This window comes from Leopardus geoffroyi, chromosome B2, assembly GCF_018350155.1.
Source record: "Leopardus geoffroyi isolate Oge1 chromosome B2, O.geoffroyi_Oge1_pat1.0, whole genome shotgun sequence".
Lineage (NCBI taxonomy): Eukaryota > Metazoa > Chordata > Mammalia > Carnivora > Felidae > Leopardus > Leopardus geoffroyi.
The window spans coordinates 30,273,625-30,299,045 of NC_059332.1; the positions used below are offsets into that span (position 1 = coordinate 30,273,625).

A 25,421-nucleotide genomic window follows, 5' to 3' on the forward strand; every position below is an offset into this window, starting at 1 on the left:
TGCCTGTTGGTCTTGGTTGCCTGAGAAAGCAATCAGGGCTATGCACAGTGTCTCCTGCACTCACGTTTCAATCAATTGGGAACTGTAGACAGGCAGCGCTTAACACCAGATGCCTTTAAGATGTCTGGGACTCAGGAAGGGGCTTTTCCTGTTGTAGGTCATTAGCACAGCTACAGGGATTAAGGTCCTTGGGAGCTCCTGACTGGCTGACCTCAAATTTCTTGGTTAGCCATCAGGGTAGAAATGAGATTTGAGCTCGGGTACCAGAGGTCCTGACTCAAGTGTTATGGGTAACAGATGGTGCGACCTGAAGTGGTCAGGAGAGAAGATTGTGGCATTTACAGCACTAAAGGAAAGAGTCAGTATCCCAGCCTCCAGCATCAGAGGCAGCAGCAAGACCAAGTGACAGGGACTCCTAGGTCCAAGGTCCTCTGTGGAAAGTGCCAGCATGTGTACTGGAGCACCCAGCATGTTTGTGGGTCTGGCTACAGATCTAGGAATCAACCTTAATGGCCTAGAGACCTTTTTCTTCTGTCAGGCCAGAGTCCCTGGTTATTCAATGGGGAGGAAACATCAGTGTCAGTGTAGATTTGGGGAAACACTTTACAAGCCAAACATGACCCAAGGGGTCTGCCCCCTGTATGTAGAGCCCTATCCTTATGCGGTAGCTGAGGGAGACCTTGGGGAGGTCCTGGCTAAGCAGGTAAAAGGGGAGCTTGGGGCTTCTGTCTTCAGCACTGTGGCCACACTGAGGCATTGTCACTCTGCTCTCAGTTTCTCACTGAACAACACTGGTGGAAGGGTGGGCAGAATGTAGAAAGTTACCATGCACACATGCTCAGGGGGAAGCATGGCTGAAAAATGACTTTGGAAGAGCTGAAATGTGAACCTCAGGCTGATTTCTGGCACACAGACTACAATGATCAAAAATCAAAACAAAAACAAACCAGCTAATGGGAAGAATCTGGTTTTCAGAGTTACCACATTATAAGATTGAGATGACCAGTTTTCAACAACAACAAAACACAAAGTATACAACGAAACAGGAAAATATGAATCATTGAAACAAACAAAGAAAACCTAGAAAACATCCCTGTGAAAAATCAGAATGTGGACTTACTAGAAGTTATTTATTTTTAAAAATTGTTTTTAAAGTTTATTATTTTTGAGAGAGAGAGAGAGAGAAACAGAAACAGAGTGTGAGCAGGGAGAGGCAGAGAGAGAGGGAGATACAGAATCCGAAGCAAACTCCGGGCTCTGAGCTGTCAGCACAGAGCCGGACATGGGGCTCGAACCCACATACCATGAGATCATGACCTGAGCTGAAGTCCGATGCTTAATCGACTGAGCCACCCAGGTGTCCATAGACAAGTACTTTAAACCAACTGTCTGTAAGATGCTCAAAGAATTAAAGGAAATCACAAAAAATCAAGACATTGAGCTAAGAATAAAAAAAAATATCAACAAAGAGATACAAAGCACGAAAAGAAACTGAAAGTCCAGTGCTGATATGTACAATAACTGTAATGGAAAAATTTATGAGAGGTTTCAAGAGCAGATTACAGTAATCAGAACACAGAATCACTGAGCATGAACATAGGACAATTGAAATGATCACATCTGAGGAACCAAATGAAAAACACTAAAGACAAGTGAACAGAGCCTAGGGGAGCACTGAGACACCAGAAAGGGGACCCACATATGCATTGTGGGAGTCCCAGACAGAAGACAGAGAATAAAGTAAGAGAGATTATTTGAAGAAATAATGGCTGAAAACTTGATCCAAATTGATGAAAGATGTAAATATAAACATCCAGGAAGAACAGTAAATTCCATTTAGGATGAACGCAAAGACATCCACACCAAGACACATTATAATGAAACTGTTGAAAGCCAAAAGCAAAGAAAGAGTCTTGAAAGCACCAAGAGAAAAGGGACTCATTGCATACAAGCATTCCTTTAAAAAATGGCAGGTTTGTCATCAGAAACCCTAGAGACCAGAAGGCAATGGGCTGATACACCATGTGCTGAAAGAAAAATATTCAATTAAGAATCCTATATCTGCAAAATGGGTCTTCAAAGTGAGCGAGCAATGATGACATTCGCTGGTCAACAAAGGCTGAGAGAATTTATTTCCACCATGGTTGCCCTGCAAGGTCTGCAAAGGGAATCCTTCAGGATGAAAGGATACTGGACAGTCACTGAAGCTGTGTGAAGAAATACAGATCTCAGTGAAGGTAAATAAATGGGCAATTATAAACGTAGTATTAGTGTGACTTTGGTTTGTAACCCTAGTGTTTGTTGTCTACATGATTTAAATGACTGACACATTAAAGAAAAAGCCACTATTATCATACTTTTGAATTGTAACTCCACTTTTTGTTTTTGACTTGATTTAACAAATACACGAAAACAATTATTAGTCTGTTTTGGGACAGTGTATAAAGATGTAATTTTCTGACATCAGTTACTGCAAGAGGATCAGACGGAGCTGTATAAAATGAGACTTTTGGTCTGTTATTGAAGATAAGCTTGTAGAAATACACATTAGAGGGCTATACTTTTAGGATGTGTAATGTGATCCCCATGGTAAACACAAAGAAAATGTCTATAGAGTAATATATGTAAAAGGAAATAAGAAGGAATTAAACCATTTCACTAAAAAACGAAACTAAACAAACACTAAAACAACAAATCCAGAAATGAGGAACAACATAATTATAAGGCATGTAGAAAATAGCCAAATATCAGAGACATGTCCCTCCTTATCAGCAATTACTTTGAATCTAAATGAATTAAATGCTCCAATCAAAACCAGACGCTTGGCAGAACAGTGACAGAAAGATGATCTAACTCTATGTTGTCTAAAAGAGACTCACTTTATCCAAAAACACAAATAGTTTGACAGTGAAAAGAAGGAAAAGGTATCCCCTGCCCACAGTAACCAAGAGAGAACTGGAGTATTTCTTCTGATATCAGACCAAATAGACTTTAAATCAAAGAAATTTAGAAGAGACAAAAAAGAATAGTAAATATTAATAAAAGTTTTAATATAGCAAGAAGATATAACAATGATAAAGTTCTAGAATTTAATAACAGATCAACAAACTATGTGAGCAAAACTTGACAGAAGGGAGAGGTAGGGATCAGCAATAGTAGCTGGAGAATTCACTCTCCCATTCTCAAAGCTGGATAGAGCACCCCGCAGAAGAAAAGTAGAGAAACACAGATCTGGAGCAACATAACAAACCAGCTAGATCTGACACACGTGTACCCAGCACTCCACCCACAAATAACAGAATACACATTCTTCTCCAGCGCACATGGGACGTTGTCCAGGATACACCATATGTTAGACCACAAACTAAGACTCAACAGTATTAAAAAGGAGATATCAGACAAACTATCTTTTCCTACCACAATGGGATACAGTTAGAAATCAAAACCAAAAGGAAAACTGGAAAATTGACAAAGTGGAGGAAATCAAACACACTCTTAACCAATGGGCCCAAAGAAATCCCAAGTGAACTATTTAAAAAATATTTATATCGGTGACCAACTCCTTCCTTAGCAAGGTTCTGCTCGCCCCCTTGGTTCCCTGTCCTCCTTCCTCCCGCCAGGAGAACTGGCCCTGTGGTAGAGACTGAGGAGAAGCAGAGAAAGGACAGTAAGGGTGAAGAAAGACCTGGCTGCGTCTTGGGGGGCTTCTGTAGTGCCAGAAGGGGAGGTGGCAGAAGGTACAGGTGGTTCACACCTTGTGGAGGACAGTGCGTGGGCAGGGGCTCCCTTCCAGCTCTTTCTTCCTGACACCTCAGGTGCAGAAGAGTAATCTCTCCTTTAGAGATCTATGCGGCCTCTTCTGCTGTCTCCCTTCCCTGGGAAAATGGCTTCAAAATTAGCATTTTTGCCACCTGATCCAACTTACATGCTGATGTATGATGAACATGGAAGCCTCTGGACTTTACATCAATCACAACCAGCAGACTGGCAGCACTCTTCTAGACAAAGAGATGCTATTAGAGTTTACTGACTAGAACCAGTAAAGGCAGCAGAATTCCTCTATGTTTATGCTTGTTCACCCAATGTCAAGTACATTTTATTCTTCTCACATGAAAGTGCCATTGATCTTGGTCAGATGAGCAGCTTTACACAGGACTGGGATCACGGAGTAATCATCATATGTTCTCATAGGATTATTCTGGGATGGCGCAAGGTCTGGGAAACCAACAGAGAAAAACCTCTGTGCAGATATAGAAGCTGTTTGGCTTGCTCTTAGGACAAGATATGGATAATGCCCTGAAAATGTGATTCTATAATGGCCAAATTAGAGAGAGACAGTACCATCTGTGTTTCTTGCGGCTTGGTGTAAGAGTGCTTGCATAATTCTTCATTCCCCTTTGACCTCGGCAATGCCAGTCGCTTTTCCTGATACCATGAAGACCTACTGTTTGGATGCATTCCCAAACATTGACGAAGTCTCTAAGATAACCTCTCCAGTATTAACAATTTACGGGACTGAAGGTGAAGTCAGTGACTTTTCACATGGCCTCATATTGTTTGAGTCTTCCCAAAGACCCGTGGATCCTCTGTGGGTAAAAGGGACCATCACAATGATATGGAATATGAGGGACAGCACCTTGAAAGGTTGAAACAGTTTGGATCACAGGAACCGGTCAATTTGCAAATTAGTCTGTAAATTTGTATACTGGGTTTTCCTTTCTTGCTGTGCTGAATTCTTTGGTAAATAACATGAAGCCTGAAGGTTTTGTTTGCAAATCATGTGAGCTGCCTTCATAAATGTACCGGTAATGAATTGTAAACAGACTTAATGGAGGCTTTAATTACCAGAACTGGAAACTGGAAATAACAGTACCATGCAATCAGGTTATGTAATTTGTATTTTTTCTGTGAATTTTTTTAAACATTAAAATAAGTACTGTGTAAGATTTTAATTCTATAAAACCAAATGCTGTAAAATTATTGCCAGCTATTTTTGCATAGCAGAAACAAATTTATAAATATTTTTAAAACATCTCAGGGCACTGGGTGGCTCAATCAGTGAAGCATCTGACTTGATTTTAGCTCAGGTCATGATTTGTTTTGTGAATCCTAGCTCCACATCAGGCTCTGTGCTGACAGTGCAGAACCTGCTTGTGATTCTCTCTCTCCCTCTCTCTCTGCCCCTCCCCTGCTCTCTCTCTCTCTCTCTCTCTCTCTCAAAAGAAATAAACTTAAAAAATATTTTGAAAACATCTCAATGTCCTAAGTCATCATCACCAGGTATACAAATATAATATTTAGTCAATAAAAAGGTGTATATCTAAAACAATTCAAGAACTCATAATAAGATTAACTGTGGTAAATGTGCAAGTTCATTATAGATACAGGCTTACACCCTGTTGTATACAGATAGAGGCTTAAATGGTTATCTTATTGGAAAATACACTGAGTTTTCTGTATTCCCTGGTTATCATACATTGTCTCCTTTAAAAATAATGTCAAGTATTAATTTTTATGCCATCTATTAATTTACCAACTAGTTACCTTGTAAATGAGAAGTCATGATAGTACTGAATTTCAGCTAGTTAGGATTTACAGGTTTGGCCCTGTGAGACAACCACTTAAAATTCCCATTGTTGTCATTTAAATGGCATTTAGAACTTCAAGAATGATTCTGTATGCAATGCTCTTTGAAATTTTGATAAATCTCATAGAATTGAAGTACTCCTCATTATAAGAACACCTGAGAGTCCATTAGATATTCTTCAAGACCACAAACAGGCTGGTTATTTGGCTGTTGAAATTTTGACCTATTTTTAGTAGGACCTATTGGTTTAGAATACTAACTGAGAATTTCATGGGTTCTCTCCTGGATGCAGGAGATAAGAGAACATTTCACTCATGACATTTGTATTATGCAATGCAAACAAAATTAAATTGTTTTTCCTTAAATGAATCCTGCCTGAATAAAACAATGAAAGAAAAAGAAAAAGAGGGGTGCCTGGGTGGCTCAGTTGGTTGAGCATCTGATTTCTGATTGCAGCTCAGGTCATGAACTCCTGGTCATGAGATTGAGCCCTGCTTTTGGGCTCCATGCTGAAGGTGGTGCCTGCTTAAGTTTCTCTCTGCCCACTTCCCCACTCACCCACCCACGCTATAAATAAATAACTAAATAAATAACCAAATAAATAGCTTTAAAGAATTATAAAAAAAAAGAACAGTATGTAGTCTAATTTGTAAATGAATGAATATTGAAATAATACACACTGGATATATTTTAAAGCCTTTTTTCTTGCTTGTTCTCTGGTTACATCTAAGACTATAGTGCATGATTCCCTTCAAAGTATATCAAGTATTGTGAATACTTTGGTCCAGATGTGTCAAATTAACAGTAAAATAATAAGTATACCACCAAAAAAAATCATTGGAAAATATTTAGAGACACCTGAAAACAAAACTCCATATATCCAAACTTATAGAATACAGGGAAAACAAGGCTAATGGGAAAATTTATAGCTGAAAATGCTTATATCAAAAAAGATCTCAAATCAACAACCAAACTCTACAACTTAAGAACTAGTAAAAAGAACAACAAAGTAAACACAAGGCTAGCAGAAGAAAGTTAGGAATCAGTATTAAATCAAAGATAAATAATAGGAGTAGAAAAGTAATCTTCTAGGAATTGGAATAGGAATAGCAGAGACAATAGAGAGAATAGAATAGAATAGAAGAGAGATAAATAATAGTAGAAAAGGGAATAGAAAAGTAATCTGGAAAATCAATGAAACCAAAAACTGGTTTTTTGCAAAGATCAATAACATTGACAAAGCTTTACCTAGATTGACTAATGACATAAAGAGAGAAAACACACTACTAAAATCAGAAAGGAAAGTGTAGATACTATTACCTATTCTACAGAAATAAAAAGGATTATAAAACAGTACTGTAAACAACTGTATGCAAACAAATTGGAAAACCTAGAAGAAATGGATAGATTCCCTGAAACTAAAACCTACCAAGACACAATTATAAGAAAATAGAATATCTGAATAGACCTATAACCAGAAAGGGTACACTTGAAAAAGAAAAGCCTTGGACCTCATGGCTTTACTGGTGAGCTTTACCACACATCTACAGAACGAACACCAACACTTTTCAAACTCTTCCCAAAAATTTGAAGCAAAGGGAAACTCTTCTGAAGTCATTCTATAAAGCTGGCATGGTCTTGATACCAAAGCCAGACAAAGATACTACAAGGAAAGAAAGCTACTGATCAATATCCCTGATGAATATTGGTGCAAAACTCAACAAAATACTAGCGAATTGAATTCAGAAGCATATTAAAATGGTTATACACCAAGACCAAGTGGGATTTATTCGTGGAATGCAAGGATGTATCAACATAGGAAATCAATCAAGGTGATACATCACATTAAAAAAGTTAAGGTGAAAAAAACCACATGGTCATCTCAATGCTCAATGCAGAAAAAGAAAAAATTCAACATCCTTTCCTTATAAAAGCACTTATTCAACAAGGAAGAAAAGGAAATTATCCCAAAATAATAAAATCCAATGATGAATACCCCACAGTGAACATCAATGTTGAAAGCCTAAAAACTTTCCCTCTAAGATTAGGAATAAGGCAAGGATGTCTGCTCTCATCATTTTTGTTCAACATAGTATTGGAAGCTATAGCCAGAGTAGTTAGCCAAGAAAAAGATGTAAAAGGTATCCAGACTGGAAAGGAAGGAATGAATTGATCCCTGTTTCATTACATAAACTTCTCTGTAGAAACTCCAGAAAAAATCCAACCAAAAAAAAAAAAGAAAAGAAAAGAAAAGAAAATGGTAAAATTAATAAATGAATTCAGCGAAGTTGCAGGATACAAAATCACATGAAAAAATCATGTGCATTTTTATTCAGTCACAATGAACAGTTCAAAAGGACATTAAGAAAACACTTCTATTTACAATAGCATGAATAAAACTGTGGGAGCTGACCTCACGAAGGAGGCAAAAACTTGTACAGGGAAGACTAAGAAAATTGCTGAAAGAAATTCATGAAGACATTAAGAAAAGGGAAGACTTTTCTACGTTGAAAGACTTAACATTTTTGATTTGTTAATATTACCCAAAGCAATCAACAGATTCAATGCAATCCCTATCAGAATCCATATGATATATTTTGCAGAAATAGAAAAATTCATTCTAAAAATCATATGGAATTTTATTTGGGGTCAAGAGACCCCAAAAGCCAAAACATTCATGAAAAAGAACAAAGTTGAAGGCCTAACTTTGAAATTCTTAATTTTGAAACTTATATAAAGCTACAGAAATCAAAGCATTGTGGTAGTGGCATAAAAATAGATATACAGACTTAAGCAGAAACAGAGTCCAGAAAATCACCTTTGGATGTATGGTCAAGTGATTATTGCCAAGGGTGCCAAGACCATTTATTGTGAAAAGACGGTCGTTTCAACAAATGATACTGGGAAAACTGGATATCCACATGCAAAAGAATACAGTTGACCCATACCTAAGACCTCACTCAAATTACTCTAAAAATGGATGAAAAACCTAATCCTCAGGGCAAAAACTATAAAAATCTTAGAAGAAAAACTTAGGGCAAAGCTTCACAACATTAGATTTGACAGTGATTTCTTGAATGTGACATGAAAGTCATAGGCAACAAAAGAAAAAATAGTCAAATGGGTCCTCGTGAAAATTTAAAACTTCTGTGCATTGAAGAACAGTATCAAGAGAGGAAGAATGTAACCCATAGAATGGGAGAAAATAGTTCCAACTCACAAATCTGATAAGGGATTAATATTCAGAACACATAGACAGCTCCTGAGACGAAAAAAGACCAACAACCCAATTAAAAACTTGAACAGATATTTCTCCAAAGAAGATATATAATGGCCAACAAGCACATGAGAAGATATGCAACATCAATAATCCTTAGGTAAATGCAAATCAAAACCACAGTGAGATACCAGTTCTTAGGGGAAGAAGTGGTTTCTTCCAGCCTTCGTACAAGGGGACAAATGAGGGTCCATCGATACCACTTCACACCAAATAGAATGCCTACTCTTTTAAAAATAACAAAATAACAAGTGCCAGTGAACAGGAAAAGAAATTGGAACCCTTGTACACTGTTGGGAATGTAAAATGAGCAGCCACTATGGAAAATGGTATGAAGCTTCCTCAAAAAATTAAACATAGAATTATTGTATGATCCACCCACTCCATTTGTGAGTATACACCCAAAAGAATTGAAAGAAGAGACATGAACAGGTGTTTATAAGCCCATACTTACAAGCAGCATTATTTACAAGAGCCAAAAGAATTAAGCAACCCATTGTCCATCAATAGATGAAGGGATAAGCATAATAAGGTGTATACCTACAATGGAATACAATACAGCCTTATAAAGAAGGAACAACCTGATACACGCTACAACACAGATGAACCTTGAGAAGATTGTGCTAATTGAAATACACCAGCCACCAAAACGCACATACTGTATGATTGCACTTACATATGGGATCTAGAATAGCCCAATCCATAGAGACAGGAACTAGAATGGCATTTTGCAGAGGATGTGACAAGGGGATAATGACGGAATTTTGTTGAATGGACAAAGAGTTTCAGTCTTGATTATAAGAAAAGAGTTGAAGACAGATGGTGTTGACGGTAGTCTTGGAGTATAAATGTACTTAATACACTGAACAGTACACCTAAAAATGGTTAAGATGGTAAATCTTACATTTTACGCTTTAAAACTATGATAAATTTGGTCATTGATGCTAACTACCATCATTTTCTAAACATTAAAAATGAAGTAAATGAATCATTTTAGAGAAGCAGGGAGGGGCCATCTGATTAAGGTTAATGGATCTAGACATCAGGGGCATGCAGGGATATTCCCTCCAAGGTAAGACACTGATTATTGCGAGTTGCATCTCTCACTGCAAAGAAGGAAGGACATGGCCCAGGGGACACGTGGGGTTCCAGCAGCACACACTTCACACACAGGTGTTACGTTTGGCCCACGTCTGGATGACCTAGAGGGATGCTAGCTTTGAGTGGGACCAGAACAGAAATATCCAGGCCATCCTACATTCAGATACCATCTATTGGACCTCTTGATGGTAGAAGGGTCGATGCTGGGAAAGGATGCAGTGTGGAGCTAAAGGAAAGCACTAGTAGGAGAATCACATGCTGGCACCTCAGGTATTGCAGTAAGGTCATGCCATCCACAAAGAGTAGTAGATTCCCTTTTAGAATAGAAGTGCCATGTGGTGTGTTTCAGGACCTGGTAAGACAGAACCCTTGTCCATGGGACACCAAGAAGGCACATGATTAAAAATGACCATATGCAGGGCTCCTGGTGGCTCAGTCTGTGAAGTGTCTGACTCTAGATTTGGGCTCAGGGCATGATCTCACAATTCATGAGATAGAGTTCTGGATTGGGCGCAGTGCTGAGCATGGAGGCTGCTTAGGATTCTCTCTCTCCCTCTCTCTGTACCTCCCCCCACTCATTCTCTCTCTCTATGCCCCCTCAAAATAAATTAATAAACTTTTAAAAATGACCCTATGTGCTAGGTTCTGTGTAACACACTAAGTCATCAATTAGCCAGGTCCGGATCAGTCCCTCCTAAATGGAAATGGTCTCTCGGCACTGAAGCCTGAATCATGCACCAGCAAACACCCACCCACGAACAGGAAATGAAACACTGAGCTGATAAGTTGACTTCATCAAGCCTTTATCACTGGTCAGCCCAGGACTGGTGGAATGGGCGCATGAATGGAGTGACCACATGGCAGAGACAAAGCCACATATGGATCCAGCAGCCATGATTCCCATTTGGTCTACTGCTACCTCTGAATGTCCACCCTGTCAGAAACAGAGGCCAACACTGGGCCCTGCTATAACACCATCTCTTTAGGTGATTAACTGTCCATGAAGTGACAAGTTGACTGCATTGAGCCCCTTCCATCTTGGAAGGGCCAGAGACTCATCCTCATGGGACAGATACCTCTCCCATGTGTGCGCTCCTGTTTCCTGCCCACACAGCCAGTGCCACTATCTAGGGGCTATCAAAATGCATGATCCACAGGCTCAGAATTGCTCTCAACACGGTATGTAGCTGGGAGACCCCTCACAGTGAAGGAGGTGCAGGATGTGCCGTGACTATGGGATCCACCTGTCATGTTACATTTCAGATGGTCCAGATATAGTCAGCCACACAGAATGGCCCTTCTAGGGCACAAGCTGTCAGCTTTGAGAAAATACTCCAAAGGGATGGGTTCCATTTTCCAGAAGACAATGTATTTATTGAATGAGATTTCTCTATATAGTGCTGTGGTCTCATGAAGAAGAGTATGTGAGTCCAGGACCCAAGGGGTGAAAACAGGTATCGATCCACATACCGTTGCTTCCAATCAGCCACTGGAGAAATTTTGCTTCTTTTGTCTGCATTTCTCAACACGGCAGGTTGGAGGTCCTGGAATAAGGATCGACTGAACCTCATACACATTATCGCTGCTACCAGGGATGTTTGGACTCCCTGTGCCCAGGGCAGGAGTCTGCTCTTCTCCAGGCAGAAGTAATCCACCCTGATCAGGTTTACTGAGGGGGTCGGGGGTCAGGGTCCTCTTACACAACTGGGATAAGAGTAAATGTAGGGGGAACCCGGGTGAGACGCGGATGCCTGCTGGTTCTTCCTTGTCCCATTGTAACTATGAAGGGACAAGTGCAGGAACCCAGCCTGACAAGGTCTTCATTTCCAACGGCCCAGACGGCTCAGGTAGGAAGGTTGGGGTCACGCTCCCAGATAAGCCACAAGGGCCCCCACACCTGGGCTCTGCAATCCATGGCAGTATTTGTGCAGAGGCCCTACTTCCCATGGGCTGGGTCACACAGTAACAGGTCTGGGACATGAAGGCGGGCTGGTTTCTGGGTGGCATGGGGCTCTCTGACGGCTGACTGTAGCTGAGGACTCCTCTCCGGCCTTGCTCACCTTCACGTAGGTTGCCTGGTGGTCTGTGATAGTGCAACACACCTGTCTCCTCTGGACCATCATGTGGGGCCGGACTGGCATCTCGGTCTGCTGGCCCTTCCAGAATTTTTTGTCTCCCTCTCCTATGCTCTGACAGGTGTTTGATAATATCATGGTGAATTTAACCCTGTCTTGTTTTGGAACCTGCTCCCCGGAGGACTAACAAAATCTTTCCATCTGTAAAGCAACCACCCACTACTTATTCCTTCTGTAAATTCCTCCTCTTTGTCCAGCTTCTCCCTTCAGCCTCTGCTCCAGGGCATTTGTCTTATAGCATCTCGTGAGCAAAGAGGAGTTTGTTGTTTTAAGCCACTAATTGTGAGCGTCGTCTGTTACACAGTAATAGATTGCTAGTAAAGCTCTCTAAAACTTATTTTATTCTACATCTCTTTTATTTCCTTGCACTTGAGTTTTTCAATGTTTATTTTTATTTTTGAGAGAGAGAAAGAGAGTTAGTGAGACACAGAGGGTGTGCAGGGGAGGGGTAGAGAGAGGGAGACATAGAATCTGGAGCAGGCTACAGGCTCTGAGCTGTCAGCACAGAGCCTGACACGGAGCTTGAACCCATGAACCACGAGATCCTGACATGAGCCAAAGTCAGACTTTTAACCAACTGAGCCACCCAGGCACCCCTCCTTGCACTTTGAAAATGTTGTCTGTATTCACTGCCTTCAATTCTGCTCCTTTATTTTCTTGCTCTTGTTTTCTATTGTGTTTTGTCTCTCCTTGCACCGGTCTGCTCCCCCTTTCCCTTCCTCTGTCTTTATTATGGATGATTCTAAACATATACAATAAAAGATTCCAAATGAATAAAACAATACTATATGGTGATGTGGAAACGAAGCATATCTGGACTTAGAGGTTGCAGGTATAGTAACAAGGTACATGGAATTCAAGTAAAGGAAATCAAGTTATTAACAGGGTCAGACCTGGGCAGTCCTGCAACCAGGCCGTGATGTTCACACTATTGCCTGCCCTTCAGGTGAAAGAGCTGCCTCTCAGTTTTCATTTTCAGAGCAATCGGAACAGCAACAGAAACACATGCACACGCCTGGTGAAAGGTTACACTGGTACGAACACTTTGGAAATCAAGCTGGCGTTCGCTAGTCTGGTTACAGCACATCCCGCGTACAGTCTAGCAATCCTACTCCTGATCATACACTCAGGAGGATTTCCGGCCCATTAAAATGAAATACCAAAGTTCATGCCAAGGATACTCTGTAAGAACTATTTGCATTGGAAGAAAACCACAGCCAATTATTCTGAACCGTGTTACAGAGAGGATACAGAATATCATACACATTTGATCTTTTGCTCACTGGCACCTCATTAATTTCTGGCATACAATGTTGCATATGGTGTGCAGGCAATTCTATCTCGTGAAGGATTTGATGGGGCACATTAACTTCACATTCAACTGGTTCAATGTATTCACAGAATGAAAAAGTACATTGTTGCTCAATGCAAATTAAGCTGGAAATCATACAAAGGAATAACCACTGATGAAATTGCAGATTTGAATGGAATGGCAACAAGCAGAATTGCCTAAAATATTTCAGGACAGAGTAACTGTGTTTTTTAAAATTTGTTGATGCCTGGGGCGCCTGGGTGGGCTCCGTCGGTAAGCGTCCGACTTCAGCTCAGGTCACGATCTCGCGGTCGGTCCGTGAGTTCGAGCCCCGCGTCGGGCTCTGGGCTGATGGTTCAGAGCCTGGAGCCTGCCTCTGATTCTGTGTCTCCCTCTCTCTCTGCCCCTCCCCCGTTCATGCGCTGTCTCTCTCTGTCTCAAAAATAAATTAAAAAAAAAAGTTAAAAAAAAATTTTAAAAATTAAATAATAAAATAAAATTTGTTGATGCCTAAATCTCTTTTACCAAATCTCATTGAAGACCATAGTGAGAGATGTTAAGTTTATATGAATGGTCAATAAATTTCTCATTATTACTTTCTAAAGACAAGTTTGAAGCATTCAATAAAAATAATGGGTGAAAGAAGCATTTGACTTACAAACCCGGGCAGATTCCAAGATGGCTGCCCTAACCAACCTCAGGTTGTTCATACTCTCCCAGTTGTTGGATCAAACAGTAATCCTGGTGCTGGTGTGAAGGGACTTTGCATGTGCAGTTAAGGGTCATATCAGCTGAATTAAAACAGGAGGGTTATCATGGGTAATCCTGACCTCATCAGGAGAGCCCTTAATAGGATCGGGTTCTTCCTGAGTGAAGGCCTGGCATAATGAACAGGACTCACCGTGAGAGAGGCCTTGACCATGGAAGGGACCACCAGGCAAGCAGTGCTGGTGGCCACAGGAGCTGACAGCAGCATCCCACTGACATTGTGCAAGGAAGTGGACCCTTGCAGGGGGAGGACCGCAGTCCTCCAGCTCCAGGAAATGGAATTCTGCCAACAGCTCTGTTCAAGCTTGGAGGGGATGTTGAGCGCTAGGTGCAAACACTGCCTGTGACACACCGGAGAGAACCCTCAGCATCACACTGGATTGCTGACCTGCAGAACTGGGACACATGGATGGCTGCTGTCGTAAGTCACTATGGTTGTGGGAATTTGTTCTGCGGCAATAGGAAACCACTGCACAGCCTCAGTGTACATAGCGGTCTTGCCCCCGGAATGAAGTTATGAAACTTCATGCATACTAGTGGCATGAAAAAAAATCTTTCCTCATTTTTGCTTATGTATTTTTCATTTTATGATTTTGTATCATGGAATTAAATTCTTTAATTTTTTTTTAAATTTGTCTTTTATTTTTTGAGAAAGAGAGACAGACAGATCATGGGTGGGGGATGGACAGCGAGAGAGAGAAGTAGATACAGAATCTGAAGCAGACTCCAGGCTCTGACTGTCAGCACAGAGCCTGACATGGGGCTCGAACTCATGAACTGTGAGATTATGACCCGAGTGGAAGTCGGACGCATAATGGACTGATGCCACCCAGGCACCCCTGGAATTAAATTCTAATAGCATATTTCATTCATTCATTCATTTAAAAACAACTAATTTAGTGTTTACCATTCACCAGGAATGGCTTTCTATGCCGGGGATACAGCTTTCACCAAAATAGCCCAAAGCCCCTGTGCTCATGGGCCCTAAATTCTAGAGGCTTCCCAAGAGTGGGACGTGGTCACTGGAGCATTTTCAGTGAACACATGACACAACCTGACTCACATTAGCAGGGTCGCTGACTCCTGCAAGGAGAAGAGCCCCAGGTGGCAGGTGATGAGGTGGCACCAGGGCCACAATCCAGGAGGGAGAGGATGGTGGAGACTTAGGGGAGGAGAGGGCCTGAGGGATGAGCGAGACGTAGAGAAGGGCTGCAGACACAGGGTGAGGAAAAGAAGCAGAGGGAAAGAATTCTAAACCAGTGGAATTCTCAGATTTAAATATGTTCTTATACAGATTTTTAATAAACCTCTATCTACAGGGCTTAGCAAGAAATTCTTTGCATCTACTGTTTACTGTACTCTGGGGGCTGCCTGAAAATCAATTACCTCCTTACATTAATCAGGGTGGAGAAAATGGTACCAATAACACCCCCAATAAAATATTCCTTAGGTTTTCATTCACAACCACAGGCAGTGCACGAACACTGGTGAAGGGCGTTTTCACTGCACTAAATACATGCCACTTTGAAGGAATTGATGGTTGCATACTATGGTCGAAATATACTGTATTAATGATATTTTCTGTATTCTTGATGCTCTGACATTTGTGACTCCCATCACTGGGGAGACACTGTCCGTCCCCTGGCTGGACAATTCTTAGAGACAGCTAAGTGCTTGCCCCGGAGCATGCCTTTCCTTTGCAAACTCAACAATCCAGATGCCACATTCTGAACCATCTCTCTGTCAGGCACATACACTCCAGGAGGCAATATTCCTCTGCTCCAAAGACCCAGGGTCAACTACCAGCCTTCTAGAGAGAACTCCCATCCCCCAGAGCCCACCAATAACGTTATTCAGACTGGTCAGTTCTAAACTGTTTCCCCAGCCCCTCCTTCCCTTTCTCAAGGAAAACACAATCAAGACTCTGAGCCATGCTTTCTTCCTCTCCTTCTGCCCCCACTTGGCCCTGTGTGGTGTGCCCTGCCCCTCCCCTCGGGAAATGTAAGTGATAAAAGAAATCTTCCCGCAGTGGCATCAGCCTCTCCAGCTGTCAGTCCCCTTGATAAACAAAGGCCCAGGCACAGATCATATACAGTAGCAAACTGTACTTCTGTGTGCTGCTTTGTGTTGAGGATTGTCTGGGACTCACAGAGCTATGGAATGAAGATCATTTTAAAATACAAAAGCTCGGGGCTCCTGGGTGTCTCAGTCGGTTGAGCGTCCGACTTCAGCTCAGGTCACAATCTCACGGTCCGTGAGTTCGAGCCCCGCGTGGGGCTTTGGGCTGATGGCTCAGAGCCTGGAGCCTGCTTCCGATTCTGTGTCTCCCTCTCTCTCTGCCCCTCCCCCGTTCATGCTCTGTCTCTCTCTGTCTCAAAAATAAATTTAAAAAAAAATGTTAAAAAAATACAAAAGCTCTACGCCATGGTTTGGGAAAGTGAAAATTACAGCTTTAGTTATTGCAAGGCTATGAAAACAAATGTATCTAGGAAGGATAAAACCACTACTTTGACAGATTAGATTTGGATCATTCAGTGGTGACCAAGATGATGGTTAATAAACAAAAAGCAAACAGGCCTCTGTGAGATTGTCTAGCTGGTGCCTCAGGCACAGGTGCCCCAGGTTTCAAGAGGAAACCATTGTTTCTCTACCAACCATCCCGAAGCCAGCTCAGTCTCTGACATCAAATTCCCTGGGACGAAGTTTCCTTCTAAAACAGTCCAGGAGGTTATGTCCTTCCCTGTGCAGAAGCTTTTTATGTGGATGTAGTCCCAGTAGTTTATTTGTGCTTTGGTTTCCCTTGCCTCAGGGAACACATCTAGAAAGAAGTTGTTACTCCCCATGTCAAAGAAATTAGCGTGTGTGTTCTCTTCCAGGATTTTTATGGTTTCAGGCCATTTTGGCCTTTAATCCATTTTGCATTTATTTTTGTGTATGGTGTGAGAAGTGGTCCCTATTCTTTCTTTGGCATGTTGCCTTCCTGATGAGAGCACCTGGTGATGTATGGAATTGTCGAATCACTTTGTTGTACTCGGAAACTAATATAACACTGTATGTTATCTGACTGGAATTTAAATAAAAACAATGAATAAATAAGTAAATAAATAGGTAAGTCAGTCAGTCAGTCAATCCAGGGAGAGAGATAAGGGGTTCGAGGAAGGGAGTCCAGTTCAGGGGGGTGGGGGAGGGGGTGTTTCCAGGAAGGGAAGTGAGGAGAAAGGGCTGAGCCCAGTGTGCTGTCTCTACCTGGCATCTTCAGAAAGTCCCTGGACCAGAACTCAGAGAAACAGTGTGACAAAGAGAGCTCCCTGCAAGAGGAGAGGGGTCAGGGCCCAGTCCCTTGTCCCCAAGAGGGTGTGGCTCTCAGGGTGGAAGGTGCAAGGGCACAGAGGCAGGGAAGCCTAGTGTTGGGAGTCCCCATCTCCCCTGGTTTCACTTCTCCCTGTCACAGCCTGTGTCAGGTCCCCCTGTCTGGGATTCATGAAGGCGCCCCTGTTCACACTCCCATTGCCTGTCTGGTTTCTAGAGAAGACTATCGTATCAGCTTCACCGCGTTCCCTGGCCTGTCCTGGCCACAGACAGGCTGGGACTTAGATTCTCCCAGGGGGTGGGGATCCTGGGGCCTTGAACCTGCCTCCTGGTGCTTTCAGGGGCCTGGCCATGACCCTGACCTGGGCCAGTGAGTGTGAGGTCAGAAGGAAAGAGCCTGTTATGTGTAGGAGCAAAGGGACCGCCTGGTGGGGACGCTGGACCACGGGGGAAGGGGGCCACCGCCCCCACTCCACACCCCCACACACCCCTGCCCAGGCCTGGGCCATCCTCCCCTTGAGTCCTTCTTGCGACTCCGCCCTGCTCTCCGCCCCCCAGTGGAGTGCCCCTCGCCCTGCCCTCCTGGCTGCCTCCATCTGGGACCCGGCTCCGGGCCTGGAGGAGGGTCGGGCGGGGTCTCAGCCCCTTTGTGCCCACAGTTCCCACTCCCTGAGGTGTTTCCACACCGCGGTGTCGCGGACCGGTCGCGGGGAGGCGCTGTAGGTCTCGGTGGGCCAAGTGGACCACACGCAGTTCCTGCGATTCCACAGCGACGCGAGTCCGAGGGTAGAGCTGTGGGCGCCGTGGGTGGAGCAGGAGGGACACAGTTTGGGACGAGCAGACGGAGATCGCCAAGGTGCACGCACAGACCTCCCGACCGAACCTGCACACCGCCCTCCGCCACTACGACCAGAGCGAGTCCGGTGAATGACCCGGGCCAGGGTCCAGGTGACGAGTCCCGGAATCCCCCTTGGACCTGCTGAGGTCTCTCTGAGCTCCGGGTCCGAGATTCACCCCGAGGCCAGGAGACCTTCGCGGCCCCCACCCAGGATGAGCCCGCGGGGATTCACTCGAATTTTATCTAGTTTCTGGGTCTTTGACCAATCACTGCGGGTAGGTATCCTGAGGAGTGAGGCCAGGAGAGCCTGGCTGCAGGGCTGGGGGGTGGGGGACGGCTGCGGGGGCGGGGGGGGGGGGGGGGCTAGCTAGCTAGTGGGCGGGGATGCCCGCGAGGCTGGGTGAGAGAGTGGGCGGGGCCAGGGCCTCACCTTCCAAGGGACTTCTGGCCGCAACTTAGGGTTCGATGCGAACCACCTCGGCGGGTGTGAGCAATTCGCTAGGAGGGCGCCGATTACAGCCCCCTGAAGGAGGACCTGCACTCCTGGAGGGCAGCGGAGAAGGCGGCTCGGATCCTGGGCGCCAGTGGGAGGCGGCCTGAGCAGCCGAGCACTACCGGGTGTTACCTGCAGAGGGAGTACGTGTTGGGGCTCCACCTGTACCTAGAGAAAGGGAAAGAGACCTTGTAGGAAGCAGGTGTGTGGGGCCTCCAGGCCTCCTGATCTCCCCTGGGGCAGGTGCTGTACCTCCTGCTGGCCCCACCGAAAGGGAGGAAAATAGGATTGACACCAGAATTCTTCCCTGTCCCCCTCCTTGGGTCCTGAGGGTGAGGAGTTCCCCTGGGTTTTCGGATCCTGTGTCAGAGAGAGACTGGCTTGTAGGACCCATCCTTCTCTCAGGACAGAGGGGATCCAGTCTCTGTGGAGATGGAGAGAAATATCTCTGAAAGAATTCAATAGCAGGTTTCCTTGACCCTGGTATTCACCTTGGGCACCCCGGGTGACATCCTCCCTCAGGCCTTGCCCTCTGTCCCATGCCCAACTTCATTGGAGGGCTGACTCCAGGTGTTTTGAGCCACTGGGCCTCCTCTACCAGGTCAGGACTAGAAGTCTCTGTTCCCTCACTCAGGGACCCTGAGCCTCCTCCCCTAGGCTGTCTTACTTATCCTGCCTCCAGACCTTCCCAAGGGATGGGAAGTTATCCCAGATCCTGGAGCTCAGGCTGGGATGTGAGTCATGCACTCCCCTGCCCACCCTATTGTCCTCTCCATTCTCAGCATGGTCACATGAGTGCTGCTTTGGTGGCCCCCGGGGGATGATGCAAAGTTCCTAAAGTCTCTGACCCTTCTCCTCAGATCCTCCACAGACACATGTGACCTGCCACCCCACCTCTGACCATGAGGGGACCCTGAGGTGCAGGGCTGTGGGCTTCTACCAGACAGAGATTACTGTGACCTGGCAGCGTGATGGGGAGGACCTGACCCAGGACACGGAGCTTGTGGACACCAGGCCTGCCGAGCCGGGACCTTCCAGAAATGGGCGGCTGTAGTGGTGCCTTCTGGGAGAGGAGCAGAGATACACGTGCCTGTGCAGCACGGGAGGTTGCAGGATCCCGTCAGCCTGAGATGGGGTAAGAAGGGCGATGAAGGGGTGGATTCTATCCAGACAGCAGAATACACGACACCTTCTGTAGACCTTCAGCGGCAACACAGCTGAGACCCAGGGGTCAGAACTCGCACCTTCCCTTTCGTTCCCGGAGCCCCCGCATCACTCCAACATCCCCATCATGGGAATCATTGCTGGTCTGGCTGTCCTTGGAGCTGTGGTCACTGGACCTGGGACCTGGAGGAGGAAGAGCTCCCGCAGGGAAAGGGGTGAGGTCAGAGTTTTCTTGCACGAGGCTGCGGGGAGAGTGATGGGGGGAGGGGGGGAGGGGTTCAAGCCATATGTAATTTTCCAGTGTCTTGCCTCAGTCCTGAGAGGCACCATCCACACACACGTGCTTACCCAGTTGGACCCTGTTTGCTAATACTCTTTCTTACTTAATAATCACACCTGAAAAAGAGACAAAACGTTCACCTCGATGCTTCTGGAGATGGGACCTGATTCCCAGCAGTCACAGGACAGAGAGGAGGCCCTGCTGCACACAGACCTCCAGGAGGCTTTGATCTAGTTTCCACATGTCCTCTTACCTCACATTGTGTAATCTTGCCCTAGGTCTGTAGTTAAAGTTCTGGAAATTTCTTTGGAGGCCAAAATTTCAGGGGTCCCTTTAGGACCTCAGGGCCCAAGCCTTCTCCCTGGCCTCTGATATGATGTTTTGTTCTCACAGGGGAAAAGATGGAGCTACACTCAGTCTGCAAGTAAGTATGGACGGGGTGATTGCTGAGACCCTGGGTGGTGCAGATGGGACCCCATGAGGAGCTCACCCACCCCATAGCTCCCTTGTCTTATCTCCTGGAGGCTCTGACCACGTCCTGTTGTACTGTGGCTGTGACAGTGCCCAGGGCTCTGATGTGTCTCTCAAGCCTTCTAAAGGTGAGACCTTCAGGGTGCCTGGGTGGCTTAGTCGGTTAAGCATCTGACTTCGGCTTGGGTCATGATCTCAGAGTTCGTGAGTTAGAGCCCCACATCAGGCTCTGTGCAGACAGTGCAGAGCCTGGAGCCTGCTTAGACTCTCTGTCTCCCTCTCTCTCTGCCCCTCCCCCACTCTCTCTCCCTCCCTCCCTCCCTTTTTCTCTCAAAAATAAACATATATATATATATATATATATATATATATAATTGTCAAATTATATATAAAGGTGAGACCTTGGAGGGGCTAAAGCGGGAAGGGGCACAGGGGACGAGATTGGGTTAAGGGGATCCTCTGGACTTGGATATTTGAGTGCGTGGAGGGTTTTTACAAATGTTACCACTTAGAATGACTGACTTGAATGTGTTCATGATTATTTTCTGTCACAGTGTGAGCCAGCTGCCTCGTGGGGGACTGAGTGATATAATGTCTCCCTCTCTCCCTCTGCCCCTCCCCCATTCTCTCCCTCCCTCTGTCCCTCCCTCCCTCTCTCTCAAAAATAAATAAACATTCAATATATACATATGTCAAATTATATATATATATATATATATATTTATTTATTTATTTATAAAAGTGAGTCCTTGGAGGGCCTAACATGGGGAGTGGTTGGGACAGTGGGGATGAGATTGGGGATTATGGGAATCCTCTGGACTTGGACATTTTGAGTGCATGAAAGGTTTTTCCAAATATCACCACTTATAATAACCAACTTGAATGTGTTCATGATTAGTTTTCACAGTGTGAGCCAGCTGCCTCCTGGGGGACTGAATGATACGAGGTTTGTTCTCACTGCCACTTAGTGACATCAAGAGCCCTAGACTCCTTTATGTCTAAAAGGTGTCCGAATGTGTCCTTGTTCCTGGTAGCATAATGTGAGGAGATAGGGACAGTGGCCCACTCCCCATCACGACCCCTTCCCACACACACAACTGTAATGGTATCATGATGCATTCACATGATCAGTCATCAGATTGTACACATTAAATACACGCAAATCTTGGTGACCAATGATGCCCTAATAAAGCTGTTTATAAATTAATTTTATTTGGCGGGAGAGACTAGAAGATGGTGCATGGGAGGATCTGGGCTCACCGCATCCTGCTGATCACTTAGATTCCACCCAATCTGCTTAAATAACCCAGAAAACCGCCAGAAGACTAGCAGAACAGAGTCTCCAGAGCCAAGCATAGACAAGAGGCCCATGGAAGAGGGTAGGGAGGGTGGAGAGACGGTGTGTGCTACACAGACTGGCAGGAGGGAGCCAGGGTGGTGGAGGGGCAGCCCGCCCGGCAAGGCAGAGGCCCCAAGTCTGACTGGCAAAAGTGGAGGGGCCGGACAGAGTGTATTCTGACAGCCAGTGGGAGTTAACATCTGGAATGTTATAAGTCATCAGCTCTGCTCTCAGTTAGCAGGGAAGGAGAGAGGATGCCAGGAGGGAGAGTTGTGCCCCAGAAGACAGAGCTTAGCTCGGCGGGGAACAAAGGCACTGGCAAGTGCCATCTCTGTCTCCCATCCCCCAGCCGTAATCCCAAAGGGAACCAGTTCCCGTCACTGAACTTGCTTGCACCGCACAAAACCCAACGCCGTGCTTCTGTGGATCCATCCCTCCCACGGACCTGCCTCCCTCCTGATGCTGCGGGGCCCTTCCCACAGGGGACCACTGACAGCAAAGTGAGCTAACCCTGACCCTCCTGCCCCTGCACACCTTGCAGCAGATCCACCCCGGCTAATACGCCAGATCCCATGGAAGCAGCACCACAAGCTTGGCAGTGTGCAAGTAGCCCAGACAGGGGCCACACCACTCCACAGTGAGTCCTGACCCTGGGAGAGGGGAAGATAAGGGACACAGCAGTCTGACTGTGGCCCCAGCAGTGGGCTGGAGGCAGACCTCAGGTCTGGCTGCAGCCCCACCCACCAACACAAGTTACTCCAACCAGCACAGGGGAAGTGCCCTTCAGTTCCGCACCACCCCAGGGACTATCCAAAATGAGGAAAGAGAAGAATTCTCCTTGAAAGGAACTCCAGGAAGTAGCAACAGCTAACAAATTGGTCAAAAATGATTTCAGCAACAAAATGGAACAAGAATTTAGAATAATAGTCATAAAATTAATCGCTGGGGTTGAAAAAAGGATAGAGGACAGCAGACAATCTATGGCTACAGAGAACAAGGAACTAAAAAATAGTCATGAGCTAAAAAATGCTATAAGTGAGGTGCAAAATAAAATGGAGGCGACCACAGCTTGGACTGAAGAGGCAGAGGAGAGAATAGGTGAATTAGGAGATGAAACTATGGAAAAAGAGGAAGCTGAGAAAAGAGAGACAAAAAAATCCAGGAGTATGAGGGAAGAATTAGAGAACTAAGTGATACAATCAAATGGAACAATATCCATAACTAGGAATTCCAAAAGAGGAAGAGAGAGAGAAAGGGGCTGAAGGTGTACTTGAAGAAATCATAGTTGAGAACTTCCCTGATCTGGGAAAGCAAAAAGGCATTGAAATCCAAGAGCACAAAGGACTCCCTTCAGACGTAACTTGAATCGATCATCTGCATGACATATCATAGTGAAACTGGCAAAATACAAGGATAAAGACAAAATTCTGAAAGCAGCTAGGGATAAACACACTGTAACATATAAAGGGAGACCCATAAGACTAGTGATGGATCTATCTACAGAAACTTGGCAGGCCAGAAAGGAATGGCAGGAAATCTTCAATGTGATGAACAGAAAAAATATGCAGCCGAGAATCCTTTATCCAGCAAGTCTGTCATTTATTTATTTTTTTTTAATTTTTTTTTCAATGTTTATTTATTTTTGGGACAGAGAGAGACAGAGCATGAACAGGGGAGGGTCAGAGAGAGAGGGAGACACAGAATCGGAAACAGGCTCCAGGCTCTGAGCCATCAACCCAGAGCCTGACGCGGGGCTCGAACTCACGGACCACGAGATCGTGACCTGGCCGAAGTAGGACACTTAACCGACTGCGCCACCCAGGCGCCCCATAGCAAGTCTGTCATTTAAATAGAAGAAGAGATAAAGGTCTTCCCAAACAAACAAAAACTGAAGGAATTCATCACCACTAAACCAGCCCTACAAGAGATCCTAAGGGGGATCCTGTGAGACAAAGTACCAGAGACATCGCTACAAGCATGAAACCTACGGACATCGCAATGACTCTAAACCCATATCTTTCTATACTAACACTGACTGTAAATGGACTAAATGCTCCAACCAAAAGACATAGGGTATCAGAATGGATAAAAAAGCAAGACCCATCTATTTGCTGTCTACAAGAGACACATTTTAGACCTGAGGACACCTTCAGATTGAAACTGAGGGGATGGAGAACTATCTATCATGCTACTGGAACTCAAAAGAAAGCTGGAGTAGCCATACTTATATTAGACAAACTAGACTTTAAAATAAAGGCTGTAACAAGAGATAAAGAAGGGCATTATATAATAATTACAGGGTCTATCCATCTGGAAGAACTAACAATTATAAATGTCTATGCGCCAAATATGGGAGCCCCCAAATATATAAAACAATCTTGTGATGTTTGTACATAAGCAACCTTATTGATAAGAATGTGGTAGTTACAAGAGACTTTAATACTCGACTTACAACAATGGATAGAGCATCTAGACGCAGGATCAATAAGGAAACAAGGGCCCTGAATGATACATTGGATCAGATGGACTTGACAGATACATTTAGAACTCTGCATCCCAAAGCAACAGAATATACTTTCTTCTCAAGTGCACATGGAACATTCTCCAAGATAGATCACATACTGGGTCACAAAACAGCCCTTCAGAAGTATACAAGAATTGAGATCATACCATGCATACTTTCAGACCACAATGCTATGAAGCTTGAAATCAACCACAGGAAAAAGTCTGGAAAACCTCCAATAGCACGGAGGTTAAAGAACACCCTACTAACGAATGAGTGGGTCAACCAGGCAATTAGAGAAGAAATTAAAAAATATATGGAAACAAACGAAAATGAAAATACAACAATCCAAACGCTTTGGGACGCAGCGAAGGCAGTCCTGAGAGGAAAATACATTGCAATCCAGACCTATCTCAAGAAACAAGAAAAATCCCAAATACAAAATCTAACAGCACACCTAAAGGAACTAGAAGCAGAACAACAAAGACACCCCAAACCAGCAGAAGAAGAGAAATACTAAAGATCAGAGCAGAAATAAACAGTATAGACTCTAAAAAACTATAGAGCAGATCAATGAAACCAAGAGTTGGTTTTTTGAAAAAATAAACAAAATTGATAAACATCTAGCCAGGCTTCTAAAAAGAAAAGGGAGATGACCCAAATAGATAAAATCATGAATGAAAATGGAATGATTACAACCAAACCTGCAGAAATACAAGCAATTACCAGGGAAGACTATGAAAAATTACATGCCAACAAACTGGACAACCTGGAAGAAATGGACAAATTCCTAAGCACCTACACACTTCCAAAACTCAAACAGGAAGAAATAGAAAACTTGAAC

General features: G+C 44.4%; 2 protein-coding genes, 1 long non-coding RNA gene and 1 pseudogene across 14 annotated transcripts in view; 2 read left to right on the plus strand and 2 right to left on the minus strand.

The window, feature by feature from the left end:
* The window catches only part of LOC123609586 (DLA class I histocompatibility antigen, A9/A9 alpha chain-like), a 592,486-nt gene that overhangs the window by 313,993 nt on the left and 253,072 nt on the right, over nt 1-25,421 (minus strand). The gene's annotated exons all lie outside the window — the stretch shown is intronic.
* Nucleotides 1-25,421, plus strand: part of LOC123609590 (DLA class I histocompatibility antigen, A9/A9 alpha chain-like) — a 400,187-nt gene that overhangs the window by 203,042 nt on the left and 171,724 nt on the right. The window lies entirely within an intron of this gene.
* LOC123609354 lies at nt 617-4,696 on the plus strand (annotated as a pseudogene).
* LOC123609605 lies at nt 16,609-20,936 on the minus strand. Of its 3 annotated transcripts, none has more exons than XR_006717852.1 (3): nt 20,518-20,936; nt 18,758-20,380; nt 16,609-18,392 (listed from the first exon to the last, which is right to left on the minus strand). It is a non-coding gene; the product is annotated as an uncharacterized LOC123609605 (long non-coding RNA). The 3 variants fall into 3 exon arrangements; XR_006717851.1 differs by having other exon boundaries at nt 18,758-19,945; nt 20,065-20,936; XR_006717850.1 differs by having other exon boundaries at nt 18,758-20,936.